The sequence below is a fragment of the Mya arenaria genome, chromosome 12 (assembly GCF_026914265.1).
Source record: "Mya arenaria isolate MELC-2E11 chromosome 12, ASM2691426v1".
Classification (NCBI taxonomy): domain Eukaryota; kingdom Metazoa; phylum Mollusca; class Bivalvia; order Myida; family Myidae; genus Mya; species Mya arenaria.
In genome coordinates, this window is record NC_069133.1 from 13,606,371 (window position 1) to 13,626,083 (window position 19,713).

The window sequence follows — 19,713 nt, forward strand, 5'->3', positions numbered from 1 at the left end:
AATACAAAATGTGATGTTTTTATGTCGAAGAAGGAGAAAAATGGCAGGTTATATTACTTCAGTTGTCATGTAACTGTAAGTAATTGTCAAACACATCAAATAGGTAAATGAATTCAATGTTACCTGTAATTAACTTGACATTAATGATATGAAATCATTAAAATTAAGTAAGGTTATAGTCGTGTAAATAATTGTAGTATTTTGTCAATGTATCATTTTATACAATATTGAGTAAATTGGTGATGGTTTTAAAATTGTAAAAATCATATAAATAAATCATTGTTTGGATCATAGTAAGGTCTGACAGAGAAAGCGTGCAAAACGAAAAGTAATTTCTTAGATGTCATTATATAAAGTGTATCGCCTGAACCCGGCAAGTAATTTTCAATTTCGAAATCACTAATTAAATTGTTTGTTAGGTAGTAAGTAATCTAATTAAATTATTTAAGTAACTCACAGATTAGTTTGGTAAGTCTAATGAATCAATAAAAAACTTATCAGATGATAAGCATGACGGTAATATGTTAAGCTTTCTTATAACTATGAAGATGTACAGAGTTGTACAAAGATAAACAAAGATAGTGGTCAAGAAAGACCAGGTTTCTTAAAAGTGATTGGAGATGATATGTTCAAGATATTGAATTTCAACAAAATTGTTGGACTCCTGTGAAGTCACATTAGGGTGTGAGTTATTTAATAAATTAATTGAATCACTTACGTATTAGTTTTCTTAAAATAATGGAATAATTATGAGATTAAAAGTTGTCAAATGATAAACATACCGAATCTTGTATCTTGGTCTAATTAACTGTGTTAGATATCTGCTGATAAGCAGCACAGAACGGAATTAATGCACATGTTGAATAAATGGGTGTTTTAGTGTGGTAAAGGTAACATATAAGCTTTGTAAAATATTGCATAAAAAGAAAATGTGTTCTGAATATTAAGATCAAAACGCTGTTCATGAAAATAAAACGTTCACAGAAAACTTAGGACAAACATTCATTAAATCTAACATACAAAACATTTACACGCAGATACAGTAATTAAATATAAATGGGGCCACTTTCAAAATATAAGCCTGCTTGAAAATATTAAGTTCATTGTAATAGCAACACCTATGTCAATGAAAGGTTTTAGAAGTACAGGTAATATGTCACGTGATACGAACAGTCAATGTCAACATACTTCTTCAGCGGATATCGAGATAATATACCTAGTGGCGATATTATGTTAAGTGGTCATCGGTGTTTCATAAAGGATCGAACTATATTCTGGTATTGCGTATGTGATGTGCTAACCAATTGGTTACACTTCGGAATATCCAGAGGAGCTAAGCATACATTCTCGTATGACCTGTGCTCGGCTTGACGTCACATGATCAAGTCTTTAGGACCGTGATGATTCCTGTGTGATGGACAACACCAACGTGAGATCGTTAGTATCTTCAATAACATGAACACTTGCACACATCTATATAAGTACACTTCAAGAATTAGCAGTCGTATAATGGCAGAACATTTCGAGTCGGTGGGGACATTCTACAATCAAACAACCCCTTGGCTATAAACTCTACAGCTACAACAACACGGCAGCAGCAATAACAACAACGATGATTCCCTGTCTTCAGAATGATAACATGAAAAGCAGCGCTACATAAAACATTGACTAAATACCAAATTTGACAACAGTACTGTCAGTGTTAATTACTTGGACTCAATCTGCAGTGTTATTTTCTAATTGTTAACTATGTTTATTAATTACCTGAGGGCTAATTACCAGTTAGTCTATATTATGTCAGAAATTTTGACAAATATGGTGTCAGTTTACTTTCTATTGCCTACGAAAAGAAAATCTTGCATTAAAAAGGGACGTATCTACGTATCTATACAATTTGATCATCATTGTTTGAGATTTAGGCACAGATTTTCTTCTGCGTATCTTTTTTTGTCGGAATTACTTTTTTTTAATTTACCTGTTTGGGGTTGAAAAACATATTTACTTACGATTTTATTTATCTATTCAATTATAACCATTGTTTGGGGTTGACGCAAAGATTTTCTTAAAAAAATTGATAAAAAAGGGACGAATGTCACGTAACGGAGTTACGTATAAAACACTTTAAAGTAATAACAAAAAATCAAAAGTAGACTTCAAAGTTTATTTGGAACGAAAAACAAATATTTCATAATAATTATCAAGGATAGATTTGTATGTAAATTGCCTAGACCTAGCTGTTGACAGATCGTGATAGCCGCTGGCTATTAGTCCAATTAGCTTGACAGTTCATGACTGTAAAAAGACGTTCTTTGTATGTAACCAGAAATTAAATGGGTGGTTGATAGGCACGCCTGTCAAGAGCTAGGAGTATATATGAAAGCATGTTGGAAAGATAGTTAGGGAAGGGTTAGGCAAGGCAAGGAAAGCGGCCTTGGGTCCTTAATGGACGGCAGTTAGGATGTGGGATTACCTTAAATGTCATGCCCTATTATATACTGATTATTATACTTAGATAGAACGTTGAACAATAAAGAACTAACATTGGAACGGTTGTTGTTTAATAGCTTAAAGACTTCCAACAGTTTAAGTGAACACTTAGAGAGTTCTGTGGCTGTTACGTCACAATATTGCCTTCCGACGTAGCATTTATGACGCAATTTATCACGTGGTATACATATGTAGTAAAGGGTTGCGAAGCAAAAGGGGTTTTTCAAAACATCAAAACAAAATTTACTAGTATCATAGTGTCGTATGTCTTGTTTAAATTAAAGGGTATTGTGGTTCACATAATTGTTTGCCTTTTTGTAAGTGTATTCAATTTAAATGATAAACATTTGGTATGCTGATTATGTTTGAAGTTAAACAATTCGGTGTCTTAATTATTGCACACGCTTGACATTGAAATATCTATGTAAGACATGTTCGTAGATGGCCCAAATGAGAATACATAAAACAAAAAGCAGGTCGTTGACGGCAATCTAATGTACTGAATAATACAATTCATTTTTCTGTGTAAGCTTCTGATTTTTGCTCGTAAACAGACCGAAAACATACATTTTATGCTATCATATAATTAAAGAAATGTTGTCAGACATGTAAATAATGTTTAATGTTCCTTAAGGTGTTACTTAAGCAAGAGGGTTTATTTAAAATAATGAGAGACGACAGAATTACGTCGTCTGATATAATTGTTACAGTGACTCCCAGCGTTCTAATTTATTCTGAATTGCATTGCATACCTTAGCAAGATCTGTATTGGGGGATGTTGGCATTGTCAGTGTATTGCAATGTATCCATGAACATCTGCGTTTTCATCTAAATACTTGTATGATGTTTTATACACATCGGTATCTACCTATGAATTCGATACCTTGATAGCAATCGTCATGATTTTTTATGTGAGAATATTGATCACATGACTGTATGGTAATTGGAGTATTTTAAACATGAGTGTTCTAAACGACATTTGAGTCTTGCACAATTAGCTTGTTTGTTGAATGAAATACTCCCACACTAGTCTGAAATAGGGCTTATCACATAATTTATTACTTTGACGGTAAATGTTCAGAGTGGGTCTCTGAAAGAACATTGTTGATGGAAAAAATACTTATTCAGACTTTGGAAACCTTTCCAATTGGGGATGAGAAGACCTAATGTTATATGCTTTATATAAGTTCATGCCATATCTTCTAATTTTTACAAACGTTTCAAAGAATGTTTTATATTTCAAAACATCAATGATGCGGCGAATGAGCCAAATTTACACTGGTAGTTAATAGCATGATACAAATAAGCTGTTGTACAGTTTAGATAAAAACAATTGTTGTCTTGTTATTCTTATTACATACCAAACAGGATGTTTCGTTAAGTCAAAAAGTATTCTTTTAAACGTTAAACTGCATCTTTGCAAATTCGTTTTATTGTAAGTAACTGTTTGTCCATGTCAAAGTATTTGATTTTTTAGATATAGTTTAACGAATCAATTTAAGATTTGAATGTGGTTGTCAAATGATTTGACAATATACTAATCGAGTTATAAATTTCCTTAAGTGTCATAATTGTTCCGATTCCCTAACATCAGAGTAAGTAGGTCACCCCCGTTTATAGACATGGTTGTGGAATGTTTGATTACGAATAGTAAATCTCATTATTTTCCCATCCAACATAGATCAGCCACACATCTCGTATTTTCTTTCCAACAGATTGCCGGCAAAGATGCTTCTATTACTATCAGGTTTCGGAAGACTTCATCAGGTTGCATTACAATCAACTCACAGTTCTGAATAGTATCATTATAATATACATACGCTTTCAATCGAACAAAATATTTTGCACCGAATACTATGTCATGTATTTGTTTATAGTTTCAAACAAGCTGTACGAAATTAAAACGCATTTCTTACATGATACCTATGATACCGCAAGATTAGCTAAGTACATTCTTTGATGTTAGAATCAGTAAACTCACCTGACACACAGCAATGTTTGTGCATGTTAAGATATTCTTTATTTCTTCGTACGCCACGGTATCTTAATTCGGATATGAATGTCTGTATTCTGATACTTGGTTAAACCTATGACAAAGTTCACACAAGAAGTAAGGCCAACCAGTTCGATTTTGAACTTGAACTTGATTGATATTGACACTGTACTTAATAAACCCAATGTTACTCACTGTTGACCTAAAGGTCCGCGTTAGTACAAGATGACGCCAAAAACTGTTTGGTTATCGTCATCTTCTTGTTATCATTATGTTGATAGAACTAAATTCAATCATTACGGTCTTTAAGCAATTGTTTTGTTTTTGTCTTCTTCAAATGTTTCAGGTATTTATCACATGTGAAAGAAACACAAATAAGCATCAGTATGATCGGTGCAATGCTATGTACATTGGTATCTAGCAAACTTAATTACTCTGATTCCTTTGAAATGATTAGTCACTTTCATTTCCTTTGATAAGCTTCATTCATATCATAACATCTACACCATTTGGGAATGGCGAATATTTTCTGATGAATGAAACATCTTGAGACATGTTTGCATCGCGAATCATCAAGTATAAATCTCAAGTGAAAATTGTTCATCTTCTTATTGTTTGTATTGTGCCAGCCGGCCACGAAAAAAATAAATCAATATTTTTAAAAAACCTTAAAGGGACTGTACACCAGAATGGCACTAAAAAGTGTTTTCTGTAACAAATCTTAGGACAATAATCTAATAGAATGTGCTACGCTTTGATATCATAATTGTAAAAAAGTACCAAAATGTAAAAAAAAAAATTGTGACTGAGACCGGGTTCGAACCCGTGTCGCCAAAATTGCAGTCCAGCGTCGTATTCACTGAGCTACGACAGCTTACTCTAATTGGGTGACATAACTAAGCTATACACCTACCTCGGTAATATCACGTGATAACACTGACAAGCCATTCACGCATAATGAATGAATTCTACCTTGTAGACATACCCAGTAATCTGTTTTATGGAAAAATACGAAATAACTGCTAAACTTAAATAAATTGTAAACTATGTGGTACTTCATTTAGTAAGTTTCAATGCATTGTACACATCGATGCCAAGTTTATGTCATTTTTCGACAATTTTCTTTTATTTTTTCGCTATTTTATCATACGGATTACAGCCCCTTTAATTCATGATTTCTTAATGTATTTTTGTCATTAGCTTCCAATTTTAAGTTTACTATTTTACGTGTTATTTTGACGTCATTCCGGTAATAGTAGTGTCGTTCAATAAGAAATAATTACTGTGAGTTTTTTGTAATGCATTACAGATTTCTTTTAACAATTATTAAACGAAATAATGAACTGGGATATGATTAAACACGCAAGTCATTTCATATTTTTCATCATAAAAATTTAAATTATTATCATCGTAAGACCTAACATAATAGATATCCTCCGGCGTCTCAAAATATGATTTTCATACCCGACAAACTATAATGTTATGTTTTTATTTCGATCGAATGATATATTGGCTATACATAAAACATCGATCAATATCATATTGAGCGTCGAATAATTCGGAAAAAAAACATACTGTCACCTCATTAGTCCCAAAATGATTCTAACCATTAATTTTCATTACAACTGACTATTCGGGCAATATAATTTCAGAGTGTAAAATTTTTTTTCTCGTCTTAATTCAGTCTTCGTCAAACCAGTTCATGTTCTCTCAAATGTCGCACTTTTTAAAGCTAAAATAATGACGAAGTTTAAACATAGTAATTTCTAATGGATGACACAGACGTTCATTTCCTGTACAAAAACTCATAGCTTCAGTTTATTATTAAAGTCAATATTCTCTTCCACATGTGGCCAAATTACATTCACTTGGATGTGTCTTTCCGTTTTAATAACAGTAATAAAACCAATTAGTTTTAATTTTCTTTTTATTTGCTTCCAAATAAAAAACTATTAAAGTCTTCAAATAGAGCGTTTAATACTATGTTTTCTATCATTACTCTTCAGTAAATTCATCTTTATAGACAGGTGACATTTTCAAAAAGTAGGATATGCCCTTGAGGTATAATTATCGAACCAAACAATCAAGTATTCGCGTGGTTTGTAAACTGATTGCCATAGGCTGCACACAAGTAAGTTTTGAACAGACGACAGACACTATATCATTCAACAATCCAAAATCCAACCTAGATATTATATTTGTTTGACAAATGCCAGGTTGTAACTAACTGAAAAGACGTGAACACGGCTTCAGGATCGACGTAGATTTACCAGCAACAATTGCTCGGCGGATGTTTACTTTTCATCCTTTCTTCAAATAATGTATTACAAAGAGGAAATGCGTTCACTTTAAACATGATAACTTGTAAAGGAAAATACTTTGTATGAATTCGACGACAATTGTGTCTCTGTTTAACAATAGGGGTGTGAAAAAGGCCCCAAAATACATATCACTTTATCATTTTTTGAAACTTTGTTGAATGTGAAAAAAGATTTACTTTACTTGCAAAAAAACCTTACAATGCTATTTACTTATGTATCACCACAGCCATCAGTCATTATAAAAATGATGAAAATGACTAGATTTTCTTTGCTGAACTTGAAAATCACATTTACCGGATACATTGTTGTTATTAGTTTAAACTTATTTATTTTACAACGATTGTGAAACAAGTTATTACATCATCATATTAATCACTCCCGTTGACACGATTTAACGCGAGAGTGTGGTCTTATGTTGTGGGGGAAACCGGAGTACCCTGAGGAAACCCACTTGTCCGGTTTGGTGACCACAAACCAAACTCACATTGTTGTTATTACCCGGAGACCTAAATGCAGGTGTTAAAGATATTATTGATTTCATTCCACAAGACAATGTTGATTATATATATAAACAGATAGATGACAGACTATCCTTGAGATTAGTTTTGATAACAGCATACTCAAAAAGACTTTTGATTTTCACTTATAAAATTGCGCTGTGCATATGATGTGCATTTAGTAAATGGTCGTCGTTTTCACTTGTATTGCTAACAAAATATGGTCGTATATAATGTTGCTTCATAAGAAATATTTGACACTGGTGTCAATGCAGCAGTTTTGTTCCGGTCCTTTTCCTCTCTATTGTACATTGTAAAGTTAAGAATTGGTTTATCCCTATGTTATGAAGAATGGGGCCAGAAACGTTATTACATTAAGTTTACCTGATGCGACGAGTGTTAAGATAGCTTTATGGAAATATTTTCAACAATACGAATCGTTCGTAATAATTGCAGAAACAAAACAAAACTTGTCGATACGCGCGGTAAATCTATGAAAGATGTATTCAAAAACGCTGGTGAAGGTATGTGTGTTAAACAAAATGGGGTTTCGCGTATGATTCTCGAAAACGAGCAGCCGGACTGAGGTGAACACACAAAATACTTCTTACGTCGTAACCGACTATCGAACACTCACGAAGATTTATAAAAGTATATTGACGCCTGAAATACATTTCAAAGTCCATGCAGATCGTAAAAGGACTCAAAGGAGGGATCTAACAGAGAAAAAATCATTGACTCTCGAAATAACCCGAACGAGTTCTGGCGACAAGTAAAGAAATCAAATTGAATAAATGTTGTAACAGATAACAATATATACATGAAACATGAGTAGAATAGTTTTCAACTTTAACAATGAGACAAATATTGTTTACACAAACGATGAACAAAATACGTTTGAGGGACTTGCACGTGACGAAAGTACAAATCAACTAGTAAGGGAAATAACCAATTACGAAATACTATCATGAATAACAATGTTAAAGAACAAGTGTAAAACTTGAAATGACAGATAATGAATAGAAATATTTCAGAATATCCATATGAACTTTGCTTCATAGAATGTCAAGAGAACTCGGTATATTTATCGAGTTTTATTTTGTATGAAAAGTGTAGGTCGTGTTTATAACAAATGTAGGCTACATATCATATAGAATGACAAACAATATGTCATATGGTCGAGAACAGAATAAGCACTACTATAAAAGGAATAAATCGTGCTTAAATTGCAGGAGAAAAATAAAACAAATGTAAAGACCTTGACTTTATTACAGGATGCGTTGTAAAGCAACGATTGACCGATTGTAAGGGAGGAGGTCAGAATTAATTTTACATGGAAAAGAGCGTTTTATGTTTACAACTGTATTGTGGCGTTTTCCTGAAAGAAAAGAAAACCTAATTGAGGTCAGATCTGTCAGAAAATCAAAGTTAACGCAAGACTTAAGCAGCTGGCGCCTAGCGTTTCATCAATATGACATTGTTCAAGAAAAACATAACTTTCTAAACAATATGTATAATAACTTAATGTGTAGATCACGTTTATGTTAATCCATTATTAAACGTAATGACACCGAGATATGAATCACACCTTTAAAGCAAGATCACAATATGGCTGTTTGATCATACCTTTTCTTTTAAGCTGTCTATAGCACTATGTTTCTGACTGGCACAAAGTAATTAATTTGAAAGGATGATGTTTTAATATTCGTTCGCGTCTGTTTCTTTGTGTATATTATAGTTCATTTTATATAAGACTGTTATATGTGTATCATGAACATTTACTGTGATTTGAGCAGATGGGTTTGTCCCTGTAGAGGTTTAATTTGCATATTCAATTCCTAATAGTTTGGTAAAGAGAGTGAAGTTGTTGGTGTAGAACAAATACGTATAACTCCTGGCTTGGATTCACAGATCAGAGAGCAATGCTATACTATCATACCCACTTTCAAAAATGCGGTAAATGAAATACATTTATGTAACCGATAAGCATAAACAGGTTTCTGTCTTTTTTCTATTAAAAAATAGGAAGATGATTTAGACGTTTTTGTATGCCTGGGTTTCTTATTTATTTCATAAACAATGTTCTACTGCATATCCACATTATTTTCTCAAGGTGTTTCTAAATTGAAATATTTATATTCAGCTTAATCTAAGATATAAACTTATAACTTTGTATTCTCTGTTAATCTTGGAAAGCCACTTAAAGAGACAGACATTATTATACAATAGAAAAATCGTTTTAGATAATTGACTCATGGCTGTATTTAATACCGCTGTCGCATCTGTTCTGGAACTTGTTGGCATTACCAAGCTCTTGCAATGTATTTTTGTAGACAAAGTCTCTGTTCTCATTGATGATTCATGTTTTTCCCAAATATAATCTCATTAACCATGCTTACTTTCATGGCATGGTTAATGAGATGAATTTGCTGATTTCCCTGTCTTGGAAATAAAACAGACACTCAGTAACGAAAGAGAACTTATCAAATGGTTTCAAAGCTGATGGTAATTGGTTAATGTTTTACATGAATGATTCAAACGAGAACTTAGTCTTACAAGACAATGCCGTTTGAACATTTTGAAAAAAATAGTAATGTGCCATTAATCCGATTACAAGACAAGCCCAAATACCAAAATTGCTGAATAAAATATCAAGTCCAACGAACACCACAAAAGGGATAAAAACAAAGAGACGAATTAATATGTAAAAAAGAGAATAGTTCTTAAAATTAAAAGGCTATTGGAATATACTTTATAATTATATCTCAGCTTCACAAAGTGAAGTAGGGCCTATTTATAAATCACGTGCGTCGACACTTCCGTCCGTCCGTCGATCTTTCCGTCGGTCTGTCCCGTTTTTGGTCAATATCTTTCTCATTTATGGTCATTATAATAATAATAATAATAAAATTACTTGGCAGAAGTAACAACCATAGCATGACGATGTGTTGCGCATAAGATCCGTATTCCTACCTCTAAGGTCAAAATCACAGCCACCTTCTTGACTTAGTACGTTTTGCTATTTATGTCTCTTTGAAAATAATTCGTGCCTGGTCAAGATCAAGTTTTTATTCATGGTCGACAAAATCCTATTCGGCAGAAGGTACCACCATAAGAGTTGTTGTTCCAAGCTTCAAAGTCAAGGTCACAACAACCTTATAAAATTATGATGTTTTGCAATAAAAGACTTACTGTGTTTTGATGTAAGCGTGTTACTGATGACGTTCGTGTCCGGTCTATATATATTTGTCATACAGAGTTGGATTTTAACACGATTTGGTAAAAATTACCATCGAAGTAAGAGGGCGAGTCATGCACAAGACCCGTTTTCCCCTAGCTTTTGTAATACATTATAGTATCAATATTTCCGAATCTTCCTCATGTCTCTTCATTATTGACATTTATGTGACACGTTAACTTTCATTGGTCTTTCTTCCACTTGATTCATTTAGTGGTTCTATCCAGGAAATATTTCCTACACCAGGGCGTGCGAGGTCATTAGTCACATTCTGTGATAGCTCTGTTTATGTTAACAATTATGCAAAATATGCACATGTAAAATTCAAAAATGTAAACGTATTTGCGTGTACATTGACATCGGTAAAAAAGGTACACATATTCAATGTCACAATGTTCTCGATAACAACTGAACAAAGAGTTTCGTCTACGTGCAATTTGTTAACAAAATCTATACACCACTGATCAAGAGGTTCACTGTCCTGTTTACACTTTCACTTGGGTATGGAGTAAGTAGGAGTCCAAGGTTGTAGCGCTGGTGGCCTCCCTCCGACTGCTCACGATGAGCCTTACTGGTCTTGGCTACGTTCCTTGGGCGTTTGTGGCATGTTCCAATAGCTATGGCGTAGATACTTCATTGAATACACTGTCTTGTGTAATTTGGCTTATTTGGAGAATGAAGTAGTTGATTATTAAATGTAACTAAAATCTCAATGCTACACTTTCCACTGAGGACTTTTCAGATTATTGAATGATATCAAATAGTAACAGTAACTTGTAATTATTTTTTAAAAATGACCACATTATGTATGTGTTTTATATGATCATGTTTGTTTATCTGTATATGTGGATAAGACTTTATTATACTATGTAATAAAACAATGTCAGCCATCTTGTTTCAACGATAGTCGAAAAATATAAACTATCAACATCATCGGTTCTTACTTGTTAGAACAGTTGAACTTGATATGCAAGGATTTAACCTACCAACACGTAAAGGGAATTACTTAGGGTGTTTGGAACTTAAGAACAATGGTAATTTCCAACTGTATTAATTACAATATGCATTACTAAACATAGTTTGTATTGTTTGTTTACGTCTTGGTTTGTGCTTGTGTTTGACATCCATTTATATAATGGTTAAATGAGGCTGTTTATTTAGTGGTGAATAGACTTTTATAAATTATATTTTAAATAATTTAGATATCATACAAATGACAGCGCCTATATATGCAAAATATTTTTTAAACAAGACGTAGGTTTCCCTCATTATCTTAAAAAAGTCATAGCAGTATCAATATAGTTTAAATGATTTGTGTATAGCTGCTGCTGCATTGGGTTAATCTTAGTTGAGTTTCGAAAATTGAAGGATATTTATGATGTGCTTACAAATATATTTCGATGCATATGTGGTATGCATGTGTTGTTTTGAACGTTGTGTGTTTTGTGTCTGTTGCGCCTTGACCTTGTGTCTCCATTCACATGGTTGACGTGCATTTTGCAGCTACTCGGATTGTCCCTGTAGGTTCATTTCCATATTCATATGTGAAAGGGTAGTTAATCCTGGAAATATCCGTAAAACGACCCAAAAAGAGAAAATAATCAAATATTTTAGTTTTTAGTCGCATTCATTTATGAACAAAACGAGTCCGTTCATGAATAAGAATCTATGCACCGGCAAGCGATACAACAGCAGTGTAGTTTAGGCTTTTAAACAAACTGATTTATAAATGTGTTTAGCTCGTCCATATATCTTCCATTATAGTATCGCTAAAATCATTTAATACATCACAGAATGATCATACTCCGCGTATACTTTAAGGCCAAAAGCTGATTTATTAAAAAACTGAAGATTTTCAATACATATGCATTTGAGAGTTGTGCAGTTAAAAATGCCATTAAAAGATATATAATCGTCTTAAAAGTACTTTCGAACAGGGATAATGTAGAAATAGCGATGAATGCTAATGGAATACGCTTGTAACTTTAATATATCGGATGCCGTTCGTAAACTTTTCTCATTAAACATTGCCTATTATTACAGCCGATGTCACACGCATTACTTCGTGGGTAGCCTTTTGGCTAATGGACTATTTGCATTTAGCATTTCATAGCGGTAATCTCACTCTGTTAGCCGTTCTGTTTGAGTAGTATGATATTTCAATTATCTGCTTGTATTATTGGGCCTGCGTTTCTTATTTAATAAAGGAATATTTAGAGACTAAAATTTAGCATAACATAGCGGTAAATTACTGTTAGCCATTCTGTTTGATAATTATTCCGTCTCGATTATATAAATGTGCGTTTCCTTTTCAACAGTGTTAAGTGTATTTATTGAAATAATAACTCGTATTGTCGGAATGCAAGCTTTCACCTCACCAATGTTTTCCGTTACGTTAATGATATGTTCTAAACGATGAAACAAAATAACTCCCAGTCTCTCAGAAAGTGTTTGCTATGGCATAAAAATAAAAACAAAGATCATTGATAAATATGTTTTGCATCTAATGCATGCATATTAAACGACTGTTATCTATGGCTTTTTACAATGGCGTAAATTAAAATAAACATCAATCAATCCTTTTAGCTTACTTTTATAGGCGTTTGTTTTGAGTGTACACGATTCTTTCTTCTTAATATTCCTTCTCTTTGATGGTAAGTATCATATATATACAAAGAATCCAATGTAAGTAGTTTATTTCTTCCGTTACAGTCCTGGATTGATGGAACTTTTTTGACATGTGGTGTACTTTTGCTCAATAGAATATGTCTAAACGCAATAAACGTCGTTTTTCCCCCACCCACCTCTTTGCGTGGTGCATTTTGGTGTGTTGTTTTAGTTTTTCTGTACAAGTAATGACTTATAAGAATTGAACATACTTACCGCGAATATTGAGTGGTTAGGTCTACATAGTTGATGATTCTGTTCTGGTTTGCTGCCGATACATAACATATTGTGTTATTGTTGTTGTTGTTGTTGTTGTTTTTGGATATAAACATACGCCTCTTTAATTTGGCTATTTTTTATAGTTTGTTGCCTTTTCCCGTCACATTCTTTGGTATGGGATGTTTAAACAGTGTGTAGTAGCTCGCTCCAATATGTTTTTTTTTTCATTCTAACATTTAGGTATTGATTGGTATATACTATTTCTCCTCATTCGTGGAGATGTCTTTCAATGGTTTGTAAGCGGTGTCATTGGAAATTGACAAAACAGCGTTTTAATCTATATACTAAATTAAAGTAAATTTAAGTCTATTTGTTAAATTATCATTTGCTCTCTTTTTTTTGCTTTTATGTGCTTAACAAACTACCTTACTTTTGGGGCTGTGTTTTATGATAAGAAAGATAAAGTGTGTAAAACCAATTGACTTTTGGTCATAAAATATCGAACAATCGCTTTTCCTCATCTACAACTGTAACGAACACTGCAATAAAAAGGCAATCCCGTAGATCTATCTGTTAATGTGTAAAATGCAGAAGAGTGATATGAACAAATATGGTGATCTGGACTTCATCACGGACAGTTTATTGGAAAAGTAACAATATAGCTAGTATGAGGTAAACGGGTTAAGGATCAAATACTAAAAAAAAATGATATACTTTGTTTTCATTGCGACCGTTTTCCAGAAAAAACGGAAAATGTAAACGCGATCAGATCTGGTATATAATTAAGGTTAACACAAAGCAGTTAAAAGCAGTTGGAGTATTGCGTATTCTCAATGTACATGTTCAAAAAGAATATAAAATTCTACCATGTTTGAGCAATTAGTACAGCTTAAGCAATAACTTGAAGTAGCAACGTCGGAATATGAAACAAATACTTTTACAATATCACAACGGTACTTATCCTTTCTATAACATTTTACAGAGAGCTACTTGACACGCAAAATACACAATCCAATTGAACACAAATTTACATGTCGAGGTAAGGTACGTGTACACGGATAAGGCCCCAATCGATCTCCTACGTTCGCTAACCGCTTTTAGTCGTATATCACAATATGAACAATAAACTATAATTTAGGATTTTGTTTGCGTAGTTACCTATGTTTTTATCTTTTTTATTTATAGTTTGTTAGGCTTTGATCCGTTCGTCTTGAAACTAATTAAAACAAATTAAGGCAGCTGTGCTTATCGCTGATGTTCAAAGGACAGCACTTTGAAAAATAAGTGTTCATGAGCGTTAAAAAGGATAGAGTTATTCAGACATTTCTTACCTTTAGACACATAATGTCACATTCGAAGGTCAATGCGCGAGTTTCGATATTGAGTTATAGGATGTGTAACTGGTTAGTATGAACAAACCTTTCTTTGAATAATCATGGGTATTTTTCATTCTAATACGCCCAGAAAAATATGTATGATAGGGTTGCTCGGAAAAAAAGAGCTTTCATGCATTTGAATGCCAAACCAAACAAATTGTGTATCTTTAAAATAAATAACTTTATAAAGCCCCATACTTAGTACAAATGCACAATTAATAAGTTTAAATCAGCTTGAAAAAGACACTTGTTAATGACTTCAAATGTTTTTGATATGTAAACGGTCAACACAATATAGATATCTTATATTGTTGTTTTAATTGCAATTTTGTGTGATTTGCATATTTTTTTAATAATGAAAACCTTTGGTATGCTGCCATTGTTTGTTATTGCACGATTAGATGTCTACATTTTTGCACAAGGATAAAATTGATTTGTTTATGTATGTAAGGTACGTAATTGGCCCGAATATGCATAAAACAAAGCAAAAACAGGTAAAACAAAAAGCCGGTCGTTAACGGCACTTGGATGTACAGAATAATGCACATTTTCTTTGTAAACTCCCGGTTATATAGTCAACACCCCTAGATGAACAGACCGAAAACGTGCATGTGATATTTTATCAAAATTTTCCTCACACATATACGTCATGTTAACTTTCCTTTAGTGCTGAAAGCCAGATATCTACATTTCTATTAATGAAAAAATATAATCCTTTAAATGGAAAACAGAATAAGTTGTCTCATATAAGTGTTAAAATGGCTAAAAGCTTTCACAGGTACTCTGTATTTCTTTTGGGTTCTCCATTCTTAATTCTTTTAAACACAACTACCTACGCGTTTGATACTTTGAAAGAAAAGTGAATTAGTTGTAGAAAAATAAAAGGACGCTCAGTAACTAAATACAATATTGATTGTTAGTTGGTGTATTTTAACATCAATATTTCAAAGGTCAACTGAGTCTTGCACAAAAAGCATGGTGGGCAAATAGTATACTCCCACCCCAGTCAGAAATAGGGCTTAAGTAAATCACATTTCACTTCGACGGTAAATGTCCCAAGTGAGTCACTATTGTTCAGCCTTTGGAAACCTTTCAAAATTCGTTATGAGAAGCTTGCATATAATTAATTTTATAGCTTATCTTCTGATTTTAACACGCTTTTTTAAAATGTTAAGTGAATATTTTATATCTAATAACATCAGCAATGCAGTCAATGAAATATACACTCCTGTTTAAAAGCATAATATCAACACTCTGATGAATCATTTGCGTTGTCTTTTATTTAAAACTTCGTATCGCGATATCTTCATTGAACCTGCACATCTTGTGGTTCACCTCTATCTTGTGCTTAGTTTTTCTGATATGTAGACGTATAAATGTACTTCTCACAGTACGATATATTTGCTGATCTAAATATGTATGTTCGTCTACATTATATATGTATATATTAAGGCGATACCTTACACATTATAAAATGTCTAAACCTTTTTTTATAACAAGTGTGCAATTCCAGTAATAACTGAATATTAAGGCGATACCTGACACTAATTGAATGTCATTTCCCAATCCTTTTATTAGTGTCTTAGCCATGCCTAATAACAATTGCTTAATTCCAGTAGTAACTTGAACTCAATATACAAAACACGAGATAGGAGATAAAATGTATCAGACTAAATGGTTGTTGGAGTATGGGTAGTATTGTATGTATTTTACAAATTACGTCATGTTCCATAGATTATCAACATGTCTGTTTACAAATTACTTTATATAGATGGTAAGCTCCTAATGACTACGTTAAGTACGTTAGTGACAATGTACAAAAAAATAGAGATTGATTCCTTTTTTTTCAATTCATAATCATGTTTGACTTTATTGATAAAAAACAAACAAACAGATGTTTTAGGTACAGTTTTTATCAATGTACTGGGTATATCCTTATTTAATACCTGACGCTTTTAAGATCCATATGCTATTTATTCTATAGATAGTATTTATATATACAACATATACAAGTTATTTATATTTTATATCATAGTTTAACGACACAATCTTAGATATAAATTGGTAGTCCAATGCTAAAACAATAAACTAATCGGGTTGTACATATTTCCCATTGTTTCATACAAATTGGATTAGCCTCACATAAGAGTTAAGACATCAACGGCATTGGTAAACAAATGAAAATTATTGGTGAAGAAAAGTACAACTCAAATGGCATTTTTTGTTCACATGATCAGATCCGGCATTCAAGTGCTCAACACAACAGGAGCATGAGCCATGTAGCTCGTATTTTGTTTGCGTTGTTTTGTAAACGTGCATCTTATATAATTTGGTCTCGGAGGATCTAACTAGGTGGCATCTACTAGGTGGCTTCACGTACATACAGCTTTCAATTAAACAGCATACTTCATGTTTTGCACCAAATATAAAGCTGTTTTTGGTTTTTCAGACACGCTTTGTGGATCTAAAACGACTTTCTAGCATGCTACTTAAGATACCACAGAGCCAATTACAATATGCGATTTTATAATTAGAAAACTTTACTTCATAACCCACAGCGAAGTGTGTACACGTTTAGATATTCTTCATTGATTGGTACATCACCTCACTGTGAATTAATCTTCATCAGCATTGTTTTATATAGCGGCTGCCAAGTTCACACATGCAGATTTGTCTAGTTAGTCCATGTTGAATATATCTGAATGGTCAAATCACTTGGTTTGTGACGTCACATTTGGATATCGGGTACAGTAAAAAGCGGCCCGATTAAGAAAGGAAAAAGTGACGTCACAATCCACGTGTTATATTTATTCTTTGGAATGTTAGTCATTTTGCTTCTTCATGATCAATCGTGTAATATTTCAATATTATATTTTATATCCTTTGGAGACTTTATTTTGCCCTTGAATATTCTATTAAAAAGACAAGTATTCGTCTTTGGTTCGCTTTTAAACAAAGTCCCATAAAAATAACATATTAATGGAATTCGCTGGTAGCTTTGGTTTGTCAAATGCACAAAATGAAAGTTTTTATTTTATTATTCAAAGCTAATTGTTACAGACCAAACACTTGTATTAAATTATGGATAGAAAATGGGCTGATAGAAAATATGAAATAAGCATAAATAGACTAGACATATAGAGTGTTAATTGAACTATTTTCTATTTGATAACTATCCAATCTTTATCGGCTGCTTTTATTCTTCAAGTCTGCGTTTCTCATTCAATAAGAATCATAAGCACCAGTGCTTTAGCTTCGACTTGCTCTTGTTTATGTTTAACAATCTTTGATATATAACGCACGTTGAAACAAAATAATTCCGGATCACTCAGGCTAGACTAATTGCGGCAAACGTATTAACAAAGATCTGCATTGAATGCATGTTGAACTACTGGCAACCTTTCAGGAAAGAAAGGTCATGTTACAGGAACAGCAGAGTCATTTCATCGACCTGAATATACCATACGTTACTTTTTTGGAGGCCTGTATGAAAATAAGTCGTTTTGGTTTATCTTTTAAACAAGTCAAAAATGTATATAAAACTGAAAATATAAATAAGATTACAGGTAAACTAATGTTCTTAGCCTTTGGTTTTAATTACTGTTTAAGTTCAAAATATAGTGAAAAATACGCACCAAAGCGCATCTTGCATTAAAGATACCCACCTAGGGGGTCATGTACCGAACCCCTTGGCAAACCGGGCCTACTCTTCAATCCTAGTCAAGCTAAGCCCCTGATACATCATCAAATACACCTTAGACTAACTTACACAAACTGTCAGTTTTGCAAGTTTCTGCTGTCAACTAACTAAACAAATTTAAACTAGTTCAAACTTTATGTATACTTAGACACAATACTTAGTACACATAGTAGATTACGATTTTGCTTTAGAGTGTGGTCTTGAATTGTGGTGGCAACCGTAGTGCCCGGGAAAATCCCACTTGACCACCTTTCAAACTAAGATCCGGCCAAACCCGAAAGGAAATCCGGGACGCCTCAGTGAGAAACAAGCGTGCTAGCCACTGCGCTAACCGGAAAACAAAAAGCCTAAGACGATATTTCCTATATGAGCCTAGTATATATTTAACCACGTACCATACCAACACAATGGTATTCAACCACGTTCAGCACTGTATTTTTCGGACGAAACGCTTTCGTCTATCTTCATATGAATTAGAGCACACTTGATTATATCCCTTACATGACCTGTCTACCCCTGTCCGCATATAACCACGTACTACTTTACACATTAGTCCACCTTCCAACTTATCCATCACATTATAACAAGTTTAAAGTGTTCTACAAACCATATCAGTATTTTCACTAGTATAAGCAGCTTGAAAGCGTGATAGAAGCAATACATAGTATAAACTTCAAAACTTAATTCTGTCTGGTTATCATGTTTTGACTTTATACCACTTGCCTATTCTTCACGAATTGTCTATACATTAATTCATTGATTACGCTTACACTTTGTTTATCTTGAAAATATTTTATTGAAAGGCCCTTACACCATTTGATGAACCTTAAAGGAAGGATTTTTTGCAGCTTCCTTAGCGGCTTTATTTATGGCCACCTTTCGCTATTTTTTTCCTTTATTTTAAGTGAAATTTTTGTGTGGCCATCCATTGACCCAACATATGGTGATTTGTGTTTCTATTTCCTGTATAACTGATTTGTGCCGAATCTCTAAAACATTTTTTCTTGGTGTGGGGGGAGGGTTCTGTGTAGAACTCTTCATACACAGTTTGGAAGTAGAATAACATAAATTTAAAGAGTGCATATGATTAGGCAAATATATCGATGTCTGAAATGGAAATGATTTGGCTGCAAAAGTATTGTCCTGAACTAGAAAAATGTTGTTGTTTTTTATCTAGGCGTTATAGAAACAAAGAATGTTTGCTATTATAAACAT